General features: G+C 43.9%; 1 protein-coding gene across 5 annotated transcripts in view; it reads left to right on the top strand.

Moving 5' to 3' along the window:
* The first annotated feature begins 4087 nt into the window (after positions 1-4087).
* Positions 4088-14619, top strand: part of SIPA1L2 (signal induced proliferation associated 1 like 2) — a 128214-nt gene continuing 117682 nt past the window's right edge. For 3 of the 5 annotated variants that reach the window (XM_064158539.1, XM_064158534.1, XM_064158537.1), the window contains exon 1: positions 4090-4498. The gene's annotated coding sequence lies outside the window, so the exon portion shown is untranslated. Of the gene's footprint in view, positions 4499-14619 lie in introns of all 5 variants that reach the window. The other 2 variants (XM_064158541.1, XM_064158540.1) reach the window with 1 other exon arrangement.

The following is a 14619-nucleotide window of genomic DNA, read 5'->3' as shown; positions in this document are numbered from 1 at the left end:
ATACTGGGAACAATTGTCTGTGTATTACTAGTGTCTGAAGACTAGCCTCAAATATCACCAAACTAGGTACTTTGAAATTTAATATGAATGGGAGGAGTGATTAAAAGATACTGCAAGAAAAAGTTTGCACCCGTCTTAGGAAGAGCTATGCAAACTGTGGCTTGTGGAATGTCTTCTGTCTGGCTTTTTGTTGTGTGTTATCTGGCACATAGCTGAACTGTTATAGTAGCTTCTGGATCCATATTGTCCAAGGCTGGCCTGTCCTGCTGTAAGTGACTTACTACAAGTCTGCAGCAAGTGAGTGCCCTTTGCTAGACAATTCAAGTAAAACAAACGAATCCTGGAAGAATCAGAATTTCCTGAATAGAAAATCAGTCTTCTCCTTTCTCTTCACTGATTTCAATTACATTTGAATGTTCGTTAGTTTTCAGTTTAGGCAGGGGATTCCTCTTACCCCATTTGTTCTTGTGCTCTTGGGGCTTGAACAGCCCTGCCCTTTGTTTTCACAAGAGCTCTTCTTTACCTCTTTTCTCAGTGTTCTGTTTTCTAGCCATTGCTCTTGTTGTTGACACCCTGAGGATACACAGACGGTAGCCTAGAAGTCAAAAGTAATGGTGCTGAAGAAGTGAGAGGCAAGAAAAGTAAGAAAGGGGAAAACAATAAGAAAGGGGAGGGGGAAGCAGCCATCATAGCAAGCCTCCAGATTGTCCTAACAATAAAACCCTGATACTTACCAGTGTGCTGGATCTTTTCAAGGTGCAGGTAATGCATAGTTCTGGGAATGCAGCCTGTAACTTGTAGCCTGTTGGCTGCAAATGTTTAGATCTGTTAAGTAAAGGTAGCACAGTTCTGTCATGAAGTACATTCTGTCAGTTGAGAAGTATTTTATTCACAGCCAGTAGTATAGTTACCCTGTTCTTTAATGGTGGATGGCAGCCTCAGGGGCACCACAAAGCAGAATGCCGTAGTGCTTCCCATGTCCAAATAAAGCCCCCTTACACAGGCTGAGGGCACAGCATGCAGAGAGGTGAATTCACCCATGTGCAGGAGGCAGTCAGTCTGAGCAGTGTGGTCTTGTAGGGATTGACTGGCATTTTTTTCAAAGGATAAGGAAATGGTATCACTTTTGGCTAATTTCAGTCATGTCCTTTTTAAAGCACAGTGTTCTTTGGGATAGCAGGTGAAACACCGAAGTATTTTTAGAGAAAGCTGATTTGCATCCAGAGTGCTTTATAAAACAAGCTTATAAAGGAAAACCCGATAAGCAAATGCAAATACTGTTCTTTGCCTACAAAATACTGCCGCTCCGTTCCCTGGTGGTACCCTGTGTTACCATCTTTCCAGGTTCGCGCATGAAACGTCGCCAAGCTGATAAAGGAGCAGTTCAGCGTCACAGCCGACACGGTAGAAGCGAGGTGCTTGATTGCACCGGCGAGCGCAGACAGACCGCAGCCTCTGCACGGACCCGGTGTGCCGCCGGCGCAATGGCCAGAGGACACCTAGCGACTGTCAGCGGCAGGGGCGCTGCTCCGACCGAGCGTACCGCCCCTCCGCTTCCCCTCGCCGCCGTCCGCCCCTGACCCGTGCCGCAGAGCGCCTGGCGAGGCTGCCCTGCTCGCAGCGTGGTCGTCCTGCAGCCGTGGTCTGGGGAGAGCTCAGCTGAAGGTCCGGCGGGGCTTGCAGAAGGCAGGCGCCTGGCAAAGCCCTGGTCGGGCCTTCAGACGTGAACGGACGCTGCCGAAAACCAGGGTGGGACCAAGAGTGTTTTGCATAAACCGGTATTATCACTCACTTGTCAGAGTAGGGTTCTTCGTGGCAGGTTGTAGAGAGGCGCGTTCAAACCACAGCAGAAGTATGAAACTACATAGCTTGATGTAGAGGGAGTGAGTTTTAGCAGAGCCGATCGAAAAAGAGAAGGAAGCTTGCTAAAGATCTGAGAGTGGGGAAGAGCAGTTCTGCTGTTCATCTAGTTTTCCTTCAGAGCAAGAGATGCAGCGTACAACGTGAGTGATAGCAAGGAGAGAAAACTCAGCAACTGCTTGTCTTCCAAGTGAGAGGGACACCCTGAAAGGCATAGCCAGAACACTCCAGTAACGAGAGCACAGCCAGCACAGAAATCAGAGACAAATACTGCCTGCTATCCTTGGTACACACATACACCTCTGCCAATTCTTTGCCTGTCCATTGACATTTCCTGGGCTAGGTTTCAAAGGAATGAACCTTCCAGGAAGAACACTATCTGTAAAGTGATTCAAGTGGAAAAAAGACACTGTTCTTTTCACTTGCAGTATCCCCCCCTTTTCCCTCCCCCCAGGAGACTCTTTTGTCAAAACAATAATAATAATATTACTTCCGTGGTCATGCTTTAGTGCAGAGACAGTCTGCTGCCTAACTGGACTAGTGATTTGGAGTAGAAATGACAACGTTCAGATTATTTTAACCAACAATATAACACTCAGGAAGGCGTCAGAACATGAAGCAATGAATGTAATGTTTGCCAGTTTCAACGCTGAGATCTTTGGGTATGTTCTAATAAACCTGCATGAACCTTTGCTTAAATTTATGATTGTAGACTGTATTTATTCATTAATATAGGTATATATATATATAAAAGGATCAGTTAAGCACAATAACCTGAAATTTGTCCTGTCCTGGGAGTTTTGGAACTTTAGCATTCACGTAGCACTTCCTTTCCACTACAGCCATCTGCTCTGTTTCCAGTGAAGGGTAGGCCATGAAGAGGAGTTTGCACAGCAGTGGAACACTTGTAAATGTCAACAGGCACCCTGCTCACCAGAGCCGAGTGAACTGGTACAACCAGAAACTTACATACCCATAAGAGGTGGGCGCGGGTACAGGGGAAAGCAAGCGAGGGAGGATTGGAAAAACATAAAAGAAACTGGGGTTGTTTCTGTAGGAGTAGGCTTTATTCCAATGATGTTGCAGGTCTCGTAATTTAGAGTAGCAAATGGGAGCAGCCACATCAGTCCTGATAACATCTTATATTTTGCAACATCTATGTAGAAGTGGTCCCTACGATTGCAGATATGGCCCCTTGCAGAACTGGCCTGCAAAGTAGAAACAGGGAAATCCAAATTCCCAAAGCAGACTTTGGTTTGCTTACTAGAACACATGGAGGAGGTGAAGGAAATGCAAATACCTAGCAATGGCTTATTTGGCAGGCAAAATAAGCATGTTCGGGGCTGTACAACACAAAGGGAAAGCACTGCTGCTCTTCACCATGTGCAATTCAGGGGCAGTATACAGGAGGCAGAGCACACGGAGAATTCCAAGGACTCCACTGCCAGGTGTTCCTTGGCTCTAAGCATCACTGGTTTAAAGTTATAGGTAAGAACGCGCTGCAGCACGTGCACAAAGATAAAGGTTTGGCAGGTATCGCCAAACTACTGCAAGCACGGGGGGCGGGGGGGTCTTGAGGCCCTTTCGCACAGACAATGCATAGCTAAGCAGGATGGCACAGAAGCCCCTTCACCCTACTGCTCGCCCCCCCGCGGGGCTTCTGAGAGGAGCCGGGGCGTGGTAGGAGCCCGAGGGCGGGCGGTGCAGGGCCGTTTGCCGTAACAGCAGTGGGGTAAGGGCGGCAGGACGGGGGCTGAGAGTCCGGGTCGGATCGGGCCGGGCTACGTGGCGTTGTCCAGGGTCTTGAAAGCAAAGTCGAGTGCTCGTGCGGGGCACAGGCCCTGCTGCCGCGATGCGCCGTGAGCCTCGGCGGTCCGATGGGGCTTGGCTGGACACGGCAGCACTGGCGGAGCCGATCCAGCTGGGGCGGCAGCGCGGGCTCACGGGCTTGCTGCCGGGCAGGGCTCGCTGCCGGGCAGGGCTCCTTTCCGAGGAGCCGTGCTTCCTCTTCCCTCCGTCCCTCCATCCCACCTGTTGCTCTGTTCACGGACTCGTAACCTGGCTCAGCAGTGGCCCGCGACACTGCGGTCATCCTCTCCTACGACCCCCGCCGCCGCGGTTAAAGGTGGCGAGGAGAGGCAGAGGGAGATCGCGGGCACGCCGCGGGGCGGGGCCTGGCGCTGTGTTACGCGACAGCGCGAGTGGCCAATGCAGAGTTCGCGTTCCCTCGGGGCCGAGCCGGCGGAGCCGGGGAGGGGCGGGGCCCGCGGAAGTGCAAGGGCAGGCGAGCGCTGGTGAGTGTCGGTGCTGCTCCCGCCTCCGCCGCTCCCCTGCCTGTCCGGCGGCTGAAGCGCGCTGGAGATCCAGCGCCGGGGCAGAGCGCGACGGAGCGGGAGGGCTCGAGGAAGAGCGTCGCGGGGCGGGAGGCGAGAGGAGCGGCGCGCACACTAGCCCGCGAGATCGTAACGGACTCCCCCCACCCCGCCCCGATTCCATTAACGGCTGCGGCGTCCCACGGGCGGCGTGTCCCGCCTGGGAACGATAGGGGGAGCCGAGCCGAGCCTGTGCGCTCACGGAGTGGGGCATGGAGGTCCCGAGGTGGGAGCAGCCGGAGCACAGGCAGGAGCCGCAGCATCAGGTAAGGAGCGGTGCCTGCCACGGCGTCTGTGCGCCGCGGCATGGGGGAGTCGGACGCGACGGGCGGGCGGGGTGCCTGAGAGAGCGCTGGCGTACCAGTGGTTTTCTTCCTGGGAAGAGCTCAGGAGCAGTCTGGAGATGGGGGTGCCCTGGGGAAGGACCAGTCTCCTCTCCCGTGAGGTGCTGTTGGGAGGGAGCCTCGGCTTCTCTGGGCTCCGCAAGAGGCCGGCGTGCTGGGGAGGTGGTGAGCAACGAGAAGCCGCGGGCCCTTTTCCTCGCCCCAGCTTCGACATCGTTCCCACTGCACCGAAGTGGGATGGCTCGGTCTCGCACGTCGCCTTTATAAATAGCTTTGGAATCTTCTACGTAAATAATACTCGCGGTGTCCGTGGGGGCTGCGAGGGGGTAAACCGAGTCGGCAGTCACCTGCAGAGCGGTTCTGCCACCGGCGGTGGCGGCTCTGCGACCAGTCGCGTTGTTTCCGTCTCCGAAGCCCACTTCAGTGGTAATTGCGGAGTAAGTTTGCCTCGATCGGACGTCTCAGGGGTAATAGCCGGCGTTTGGAGCGGAGATGGTGCAGCGGTGACCGCTAAGGGTTTGTGGTAACAGAGGAGAAGATTCTTTAGCCCGTGCAATTTACTTGAGTGATGTTAATGTTCTTTATCTAGTTTCTGTGTACGAGGCGCAACTTGTAACCTTTTGCGCTCTGTTGTTTTTTAGTGCTCAGATTATGCGTTCAGTGGTCCGTTCTTCCGATTTAGGGTTTGATTCGTTAAGTAGCAGCCAGTTGAGTTGAACTTTGCTTTATTTTCCTGGCTGTGTACCTCTTCTGCGGTGCTCCGCAGCGTTTTGCTGAGCTGGTGTGTGTATGTCGTCGTGAACGCGAAAGTAGCATTGCGCGGTCTTGACAAAGGCAACTCTGAAGTTGACACATTTCAGATGCGGCTATTAACGTTCATGAAATAGGTCTGTAACCTAGGTTAGCGACTGATGCTGGATTGTTTTAACATATTAGTAGCTTGGAATATTTGCTTTCAGCCTGGCTTTTCTAGAGGAAACGACTTCTATTTTCTATGGTGCAGAAGATATGCCAAAGTTAAATCGCACATGCAAAAAATTCCCGAGCTCTTTTGTGCGCAGTTTTCACTTCTAATAGTCAACGCTAGATGGCTTTCTTATATCAGGTATCCATCAGAGAAGGAAAAGCATGTAATCTGTCTCTGCAGCCTACTATTTCTGTATTTGTCTTTTTTTTTTCCTTCGTGTGAATAATAAACTACCTTCTTGATCACTTCTGCACTAATTAGACAAGAGCAGACTTCGAAATTCGCTTACTATCTGACATAATGCTGTGCTTTGATCAGCTCACCTTGCTACGTACAGGCATTATTTTATATACATACTGTCAATATCTAAAGGAAGTTTGTTTAATTGGAAGGTAGCTCTGCAAAATATTTAGGTTGCTCTAAAGGAAAGCAGCTGGATGAGGAGTGATGTCTGAAAATGGGACAAACACAATGATTCATTCTGGGTTATTACTTGGGGCTTATTTTTAAAAGGATACTTTTTTATCTTTAAAATATCTTTATCTTTAAAATAAATCTTTAAAATAAGTATTTTTCTTTAAAATATATTTTAAAAGACATTTTAAAAAGAGATATTAAAAAAATACTACTGCACAGTGCATTAGTATTGTTTGTTAAGCTTTCCCCACCCCCTCCCCAGATTCTGCACCTAACTGCATTAGATTGGTTTTGGAGTTGGGTTCAGAAACATAGTATACCCCACTGGATATAGGAATGCCTAGACCTGATGACATGCTAATCTGTTTCTTGTTTTTCTCTGAAGCTGTCTGTTGTCAGTGGAATGTGTTATTCCCCCTCCCCCCGACTTCGCTTCTTTGCTAGCAGCTCTGAAATATTTCAATCTTAAATTCGATCTTTGAAATATCTTTTATTATTAATGCAAACATGTTTAAATCATCAAGAGCTCTAATGCATTATGGATATTTAAGCATCACTTAGGCTCCACAACAGTTGATTTATAATTTATGTAGCATTCCTATGAAGCTAGATTTCAGAGAGGTCTCTGAATGTATTGTTTTGGTTTTGCATGCCCAGTGGGTTACCTTACCAGGTCATGCAGCACTTAAATGTGACATGGAGGAATACTTTCTTGTAAGGATGCCAGACTGTTTCACCAGTTGTATTGGATCAATTAAAGACTGTGCCATTCTCTGAAGGGTATAACGTGAAACCTGGAACTGAACAAAACCTCAGTTCTTTGTAACTGGTATTGCTTACTCAGCAAACCAGAGTATTTTTGAAGGTTTCTGTTCTGTGTCCCTGAAAGAAAGATAATAAGTCTTTTTTGTAGACATTTTCTGACATGCCATTACTCAAGTGCATTGTGAAATACTCTTACAAATAATGGGAGTCAAATGAGGAACTAAGTGAAGCAGTGGTCAAACAGGCAAAACCATCCCTTTCATTTGCTATTTGACATTTGTAAGTGAACTGAGGCCGTTTATTTTCTCACTTTCAGCTTCATCTTGGCTGTATTAATCAGGCTTGCACTTGAGATTTTTATTTGCATATCAGCAGCTCAGGCTGAGGGAGAAAGTAAATATTTTCTTCTTGCATTGGCTGGAATGATTATATTTAGGTGGCTGGATGTTAAAATATTTTTCAGTAGGTTTGTACCTTCATACCATTTCCTGATGAGTGATCCAGTTTGATAATACTGACTGAGAAATGCTGTGTTATGAAAATAAGAGGTAGGTTATAGAATGTGGAAAGAGGGTGGGGTGTTGGGTTATCCAGTTTTCTCATGTTAGTCATCCAAGATTACCAAAAGTGGCCATGTTGACAGCTTGAAATGATGAATGCTCCATGCATTTTTTTGCTTTTTAATTTAAAATGCTTTGCAGTTTCAAAGTATTTGGGCAAGCTGGGTTGTGAACCAGTAAAGTGGAGATGGCTGTTTATGTTTTGCAATGTTGTACTCATAGTAGAAATTTTTGGTATGTTTGGTAGCATAGTTCATCTTAAATTATTTGAAATACTACCTTTTGCAAAGTTGAGATAAACTTCAATTTATCTCTTTATTTTTAAGGGCATTTCCATGCTCTTACAAATCTGAACACTTCAGGAAGTGCAGGGTAGGGATGCTCCTCAGAGTGGTTTTCTAGGGTTTTTTGTTTCTTTGTTTTGTGTTTTTTGTTGTTGTTGTTGTTGTAGTACTGGAATTATTTTGATGAAATACTGTGAGGACTGTCGACCAAATCTGGAAATCCATGAATACCCTGAGGATGACTATAGAACTTTTATTTAGTAGACTAAGAAGGATATTTCTTTTTTTGATGCTCATTTTTCACACAGATTGCATTAAGAATAACATTAATCCCTCACGACATTCAGTGATGACAGCATATGACTGGTTAGATATTTCAGAACTGCTGCAACTTCACATGAATAGTTGTCTATTCTTTTTTAAATCAGTTTCTTGTGAAAGGAAAAACTTAACATTAAACATCTGATTTATCCTGACTGAAGTAAATGAGATGGACCCTGCCTTCCTTTGTAGGAAAACACTGACCTGATCTAGGGTAAGGTGTCCCTGCCCATGGCAACGAGGTTGGAATGAGATGATCCTTGTGGTCCTGACTGATACTATGATTCTATGACCCCAGATTTAAAGCCATTTTCAGACATTACTGAATGAGTTGAAGATTGAGAAGGATTGTTATAATTGGTGATATACTTCTAGTTTTTATCTAGAGCCTTGATAGCAGTAGGCAGAAATAGCCTCGTGATTATTTTCCACCATAGTTCTTACCAGAAGATATGCAGACTTTTGTTTGGATCGTGAAAGTGTAATTATATCAACAGTTAAGTAGTCATTATTTTTAAGTGGGTTCTTTTAGGTTTCTGGAATTTCTTAAATAGTGATCAGTTCATACATAATTAAAGGTTGTGTTTAAAAAAAAAAAGTCTTCGATCTTTATGGACATAATCTTCTGAATGCATAATAAATGTAAGCAGCTGCTGTGCCATCTTTTTGAATCTGCAAGCAAACAGCTTTATTGAATCTGGTGCTTGTAAAACATTTTAGGAATAGTAGATATTTGAAATGAAGTAGACATTTGTTGTAGTTGCTTCTAACTGGAGACTGTGTTCCTTAGGAAAATGATCTGTACTTACTTGGTGGTTGTTTATTTAAAGAAGTTGAGAGATACAATGTAGAAAGATGTGATAGGTGTTTGCAAAGTAAAGGAATCTAGGAAGAGGCTGGAGGAAAGGTAGTGAATTTATGCTGTAGTAGCTGGGAGTCTGGAAGGTGGCAGTAGCTGAAGTTGTTATGACTTTCCTTCCCCATCAGCAGCTCAAATGAAATTCTGGGCACAAGACTTGGAGTTTTGCCATTGACTTTGATTCTTTTCTTATATAATGTCTTAATTTGTTGTCCTGGATCCTGCAAAGTGATATATCCAGCTCTGCAGATACTTGTATGCTCTTCCTATGTTATTTGCTGTTCCTTTCTTCCTTCCTGGTCTTCTCCCTTTGCTGCCCAAATTTTCAGTGGCTGTGATAATACCTGCTTGCTACCTCATCTTTTAAGGAAGCTTTTGAATCGTAGGTATTTCACAATACCTGAAACCGACTTGATGGAAATCTTGTTCAAGGTCATGCAACAGAGATGCAGAGCTCTTGTACAACTCAACAGTTTGCCCTGCCATTTCCATTTTGGTTCACCAGTTTATTTTAAATGTGATCCAATCTGTGATAAAATTGAAGAACTCCTTTACAGATTACATAATTAACAGATGACAGTATTTAATACGGTGGATTTATAGGAAATAACCTTAACTTGCCACAGTACCAGTTGTGTGGCAGGTTAATTCAAATGGAATAAAATGTTCTTTTTAAAACCTAGTATATATTCCTGAACACATTAAGCCAGGTTTTGCTGTTGGTGCTGTTTTGTGGCTTTTTGACACTTGTTTGTTCCATGTGTGAGGAAAATGAGATTCTGGGGCACCCAATATTTCTTGTTGGATTTCTGCATGCACTTCACTGAAATTAGATAAATTGTGAAATAATGTGAGAAGGAAATGGCAATTAACAGGAGTAAGGACAGAGTAAAGCTTTTGATAGATGTTATAAATGCACATACTGTTAAAATACTTAGACTGTTGTTTTTTTACCTTTCATGTGGGAGAGTAAAAAAGGAATTCTGCAAATAATGCACAGTTCTTAGCTTTATCTCCTATGTTTTATGGAGAATGCAGCTGAGAAAGAGGTGAAAATTCAATCTTCTTTTGTTTTTATCTGAGAGTTGCAAGTTACTTAATACACTTCCTCTCTGGCTGTTGACATTTGTGGTTTTCTGTTCAAAACTAATTATTTCCTACTTTTCTTGAATTTACTGTAGGTATCTAAAAAGATTGCTCCTATTTTTCTAGTCTCTCAGCACTAAAAAATATCTGACACATTTTAGAAGGAACTCTCATTACAATATTAGCGTAACACAAAGTGGAAAATAAAAGTGCAGCTGTGCATATGTGTACTTTCTCATGCATAATGTGCATATCATCTATAGTAACATAGTAACTGCGTGTTTTGTTGTGGTGGTCTTGCTTATTTCAGTGGCCAGCTGCTCTTTGTAGAATTCTGAGCAGTTTATGGTGATCAGGTTATCCTTGCTGTTCTGCTGTAGCAAAGTAAGCCTTGGTTTTGCTTTGTAAGGTTGTCAGGACAACAGCTTATTATTGTTCCTAGTGGTTTTTCTCTATAGCAATGGAGGGAGCTGTTTCAAAGAGTGGCTGCCTTGCCACATTGGGCTGCAAGATTGCCAGCTGTGATTTGGGTTCAGCAGGATGCTCTGGGTTTGTCATGTAAAAATTCTAATTGATGATGAATGCAAACCCAGTGTGAGAATAATTTTGTTCATTGGGCTAATGCAAAACAAGCCATCATATTTACAAACCCATGGCCTATTTTCTCAGCAGTATTGTCATTACTCCTCTGTTCTCTTCCATCTGAGACTCAGAGAGAAATGTTTTCTGTTTGACAACACGGAACCTAAGACCTGAGACGAGGTAGAAGTTAAAGCTACAATATATCAGTGTGCTCCAGTATGACACTGGGACTAACAGGCAAAACCACTGTGGATTTCTGCTAGGTTTGGTTTGTCATGTCTTTGATAAAAACACTGTATGAAGTTGCTGTTTGGTGATAAGCCATAGAGTAAGTCTTTTAGTGTTGCCATTTTGAAGAACTACTCATGTTACATGATAAATGAGGAAGAGAACACCTGCTGCTACACATAGCAAGCTAAATGACTACAAAGGTGCTTCTCCATAAGTAGTCATAACATGCAAGAGGTGCACTAATTTCAACTGAAATAAATTTTAGGGTGTTGGGATGCTCAATAGTATCCTGGGGCGCATTAAGAAGAGTGTGTCCAGCAGATCAAGGGAGGTTCTCCACCTCCTCTACTCTGCTGGTAAGGCTCCACTGGGAAAATTGCATCTTGTTCTGAGCTCCCCGGTTCAAGAGGGACAGGATCTGCTTGAGAGAGTCCAACAGAGGGCTATAAGGATGATTAAGGGACTGAGCACTGCCTTATGAGAAAAGACTGAGACACCTAGGTCTTTTTAGTCTGGAGAGGAAAAGACTGAGGGGGGTTCTAATAAAGGTATACAAATATCTGAGGGCTGGGTGTCAAGAAGGAAGGGGCAGATTGTTCTCACCTATGCCCTGTGGTAGGACAAGGGGCAATGGCTGCAAACTACAGCATAGTAAGTTCCACCTCAATGTGAGGAAGAACTTCTTTACTGTTAAGAGTCATGGGGCACTGGAACAGGCTCCCCAGAGAGGCTGTGGAGTCTCCTTCTCTGGAGACTTTCAAAATCAGTCTGGATGCATTCCTGTGTGAAATGTACTAGATTATATGGTCCTGCTCTGGCAGGGGAGTTGGAGTCAAAGATCTCCAGAGGTCACATCCAACCCCTAACATCCTGTGATCCGGGAGAGCCGAGTAAAGAAAGCTTCCAAATAACTTGGAAGATTTTGGCAAAGTTTCATAAAATATGCTAACACTTGGGATTTTTTGGTTTTTTGGCATTTCCATAACTTCCTTTGTGTTGTTTATATAAAGACATCCCTTAGTTTGATCTTCAGATACTTTGATCTAGGCTGATCTGCAGTAGTCAATGAAGTGATGTCCAGGTAGTTAAAAATCCCCTATCAAAACAGTAACCTTCTATTTTAAACTCCCTTTTCAGACAACAGAAACAACAGTCCATTCATAGAGCAGTTTGGCAGAGGTACATAGGCATCTGCCTTCAGTTATGTAAGCTGGCTGACAGAGCTAGAAGCTGTTGGGATGAACCTGTTAGTGCTCAAATGTTTTCTCCTTTATCTGGAGATCAGGCACGAACTCCAGAATGACTCCGTACCTCTCAAATTCTCTGGTACTTGCTGACCCCTCATCAAACAACTTTCTAAGTGTATTTGTCCATCTCTCGTTCACACAGCTTTGTTTACATAGAACACCATCTCAAATTACTATTTTTGAAGGTGTTGAGTCAAGGTAAGAGATGCATAAGTGGTTGCTGTAATCCAGAACTGCTAGAACAGGTTCAGTTATTTTCATTTCTCCTCAGATGTAGAATTTGACCATTTTGTTACAAGAAGGAAACAGGATAGAACAGATTTTCTGAACTGTTCAAGATCTGTACAGGTGGTTGGTCAGGTTGTAACCAGGTGGGGGTTGGTCTCTTCTACCAGGCAACCAGCAATAGAACAAGGGGACACAGTCTCAAGTTGTGCCAGGGGAGGTCTAGGCTGGATGTCAAGAGAAAGTTCTTGCCAGAGAGAGTGATTTGCCATTGGAATGGGCTGCCCAGGGAGGTGGTGGAGTCTCCATCCCTGGAGGTGTTGAATAAAAGCCTGGCTGAGGCACTCAGTGCCATGGTCTAGTTGACTGGGTAGGGCTAGGGGATAGGTTGGACTGGATGATCTTGGAGGTCTCTTTCAACCTGGTTGATTCTATGACTGCTACACTGAAACCCCTCAGACTGTCAAGTGTCAATTGAGATCCAACAAGGGATGAGATGAGGTTTCTACCATTAGAGCAGTAGGGTTTTCTGGGACTCTGAGCTTTGGTAGGCTTCTTACACTGCACACCTGAAAAATACTTTTTGGTGATTTCTAAGTGTGAAGGGCAAGCAGCACTTCAGTAATCTGAGGTTCTCAGATTTGGTGATTTTGCCAATATCTGTATTTCTCTCTCAGTTAGTATGCTTTGTACTTTTTCTCTGTGTTTGTGTAGCTTTTTAAAATGAAGTTTCTATAAGCATAATTACCCTTGAAAGTTTATCTTTTCTATCCAGTTTTGCTGAGTCAAGTAACAAGGCTCAAAACATCTTGAGGTGCAGGGAGGTGTTGCACCGTATGGTTGCTTAGGATTTATCTACTTGGAAAATAACTCTTTGAAACAGCTGATCATTCCTGCCATAATACTGATCTACAGCAAATGGATAGTGCATTTTATGAAGAGATTTGGGTCTACTTTAAATTTTGCTCCTGCATTTTTTAAAAGTATTGTTAAATATGTAATATTATATTAATAATCTTCCATGTATCAATGTGTGTCTTTGTACCTGGTGGTAGGCATACAGACAGTATCACAGTATCACCAAGGTGGGAAGAGACCTCATAGATCATCAAGTCCAACCCTTTACTACAGAGCTCAAGGCCAGACCATGGCACCAAGTGCCACATCCAACCTTGCCTTGAACAGCCCCAGGGATGGCGACTCCACCACCTCCCCGGGCAGCCCATTCCAGTGTCCAATGACTCTCTCAGCGAAGAACTTTCTCCTCACCTCCAGCCTAAATTTCCACTGGCGCAGCCTGAGGCTGTGTCCTCTCGTTCTGGTGCTGGCCACCTGATTGAAGAGAGCAACCTCCTCCTGGCCACAACCTCCCCTCAGGTAGTTGTAGACAGCAATAAGGTCACCCCTGAGCCTCCTCTTCTCTTTGTATTCACAAATAGTTACCTAAATATCTGCCTTGCTTGGCATCTATGAAAATATTGTGGCTGAATGCTGAAATAGAGTATTTACATATGTCCAGAGAAATAATCATTTGTCCTGGGAAAAGAGATGTTTAGTGGTAATGTTTTTCTTATCTAGACTGTACCAAACAGTGTTAATGTTACTGTTTACTCATTTTACAACATTTGATATGCCTGTAGGTCAAAGGTATTTAAAACTGCAAGTTAGATTCTCATAAACCATTTTTCCCCTTCTCAACCGCATCTTTCAAGTACAACTGTATGAATTCTTTGTGGCAGCTACAGCAATCACTGTGGTGAAAAGGAATAATAAGAGACATTTGAAATATGTTTGTCCTCTTTGTGCCTTAAAAACAGGTTATGAGGTTGAAAAAAACAACACCAGACAAACAATTTCTCATGGACTCTTCAGCAAGTACTGTCCAGACTCCCAATCATCTGTGGGGCACATTTGCTCCACTATAAGTCTCTTAAATAAAGGCCAACATGTCTTTCAGAGTCCTATATGAAATGCTAATCAATTAAACTGATAAATAAGTTTAACTTGCATTTAAGTCATTATTTGTATTCCTTTTTGTGTTACAGCATGAAGTCCTTCCTGTTTCATAGTTGATGTATAAGGGGAATAATGACTTTGAATTTCTCTATTTGTGTAGTGACATTTAGTTTTTGTTTTCTTGGCTTATATTTACAGTTCTGAAACCTAAAAACCTTTCCAGTATGTGCATAAACATATTTTTCTTCAGGCCTATTTTCTTCCCTCATAGGGAGAAATTTAGTGCAATTATTTTGAGCTTTGCAGATGTTTTTTGTTTTGTTTTCTGTGCCTAAACAGTAATTAAAATAGCCTTGTGTGAAGTTTCTGAGTTATCTTCTATACACTTATCAATAGCCCTGGGACCTTTCTGTATACTGTTGAAACTGTAAATGCCATCAGAGAGTATTTAATATTGCTTGTGGCAGTTTGCCTATACCTTGAGTTGAGTCAGGCTTTTAGCGTAGTTTTCACAGCATATAACCTAGTTGCAGTGTTATGGTT

The sequence above is a fragment of the Pogoniulus pusillus genome, chromosome 18 (assembly GCF_015220805.1).
Source record: "Pogoniulus pusillus isolate bPogPus1 chromosome 18, bPogPus1.pri, whole genome shotgun sequence".
Lineage (NCBI taxonomy): Eukaryota > Metazoa > Chordata > Aves > Piciformes > Lybiidae > Pogoniulus > Pogoniulus pusillus.
Note: the sequence above shows the minus strand (reverse complement) of the source record. Positions and strands in the feature narration are given on the sequence as shown.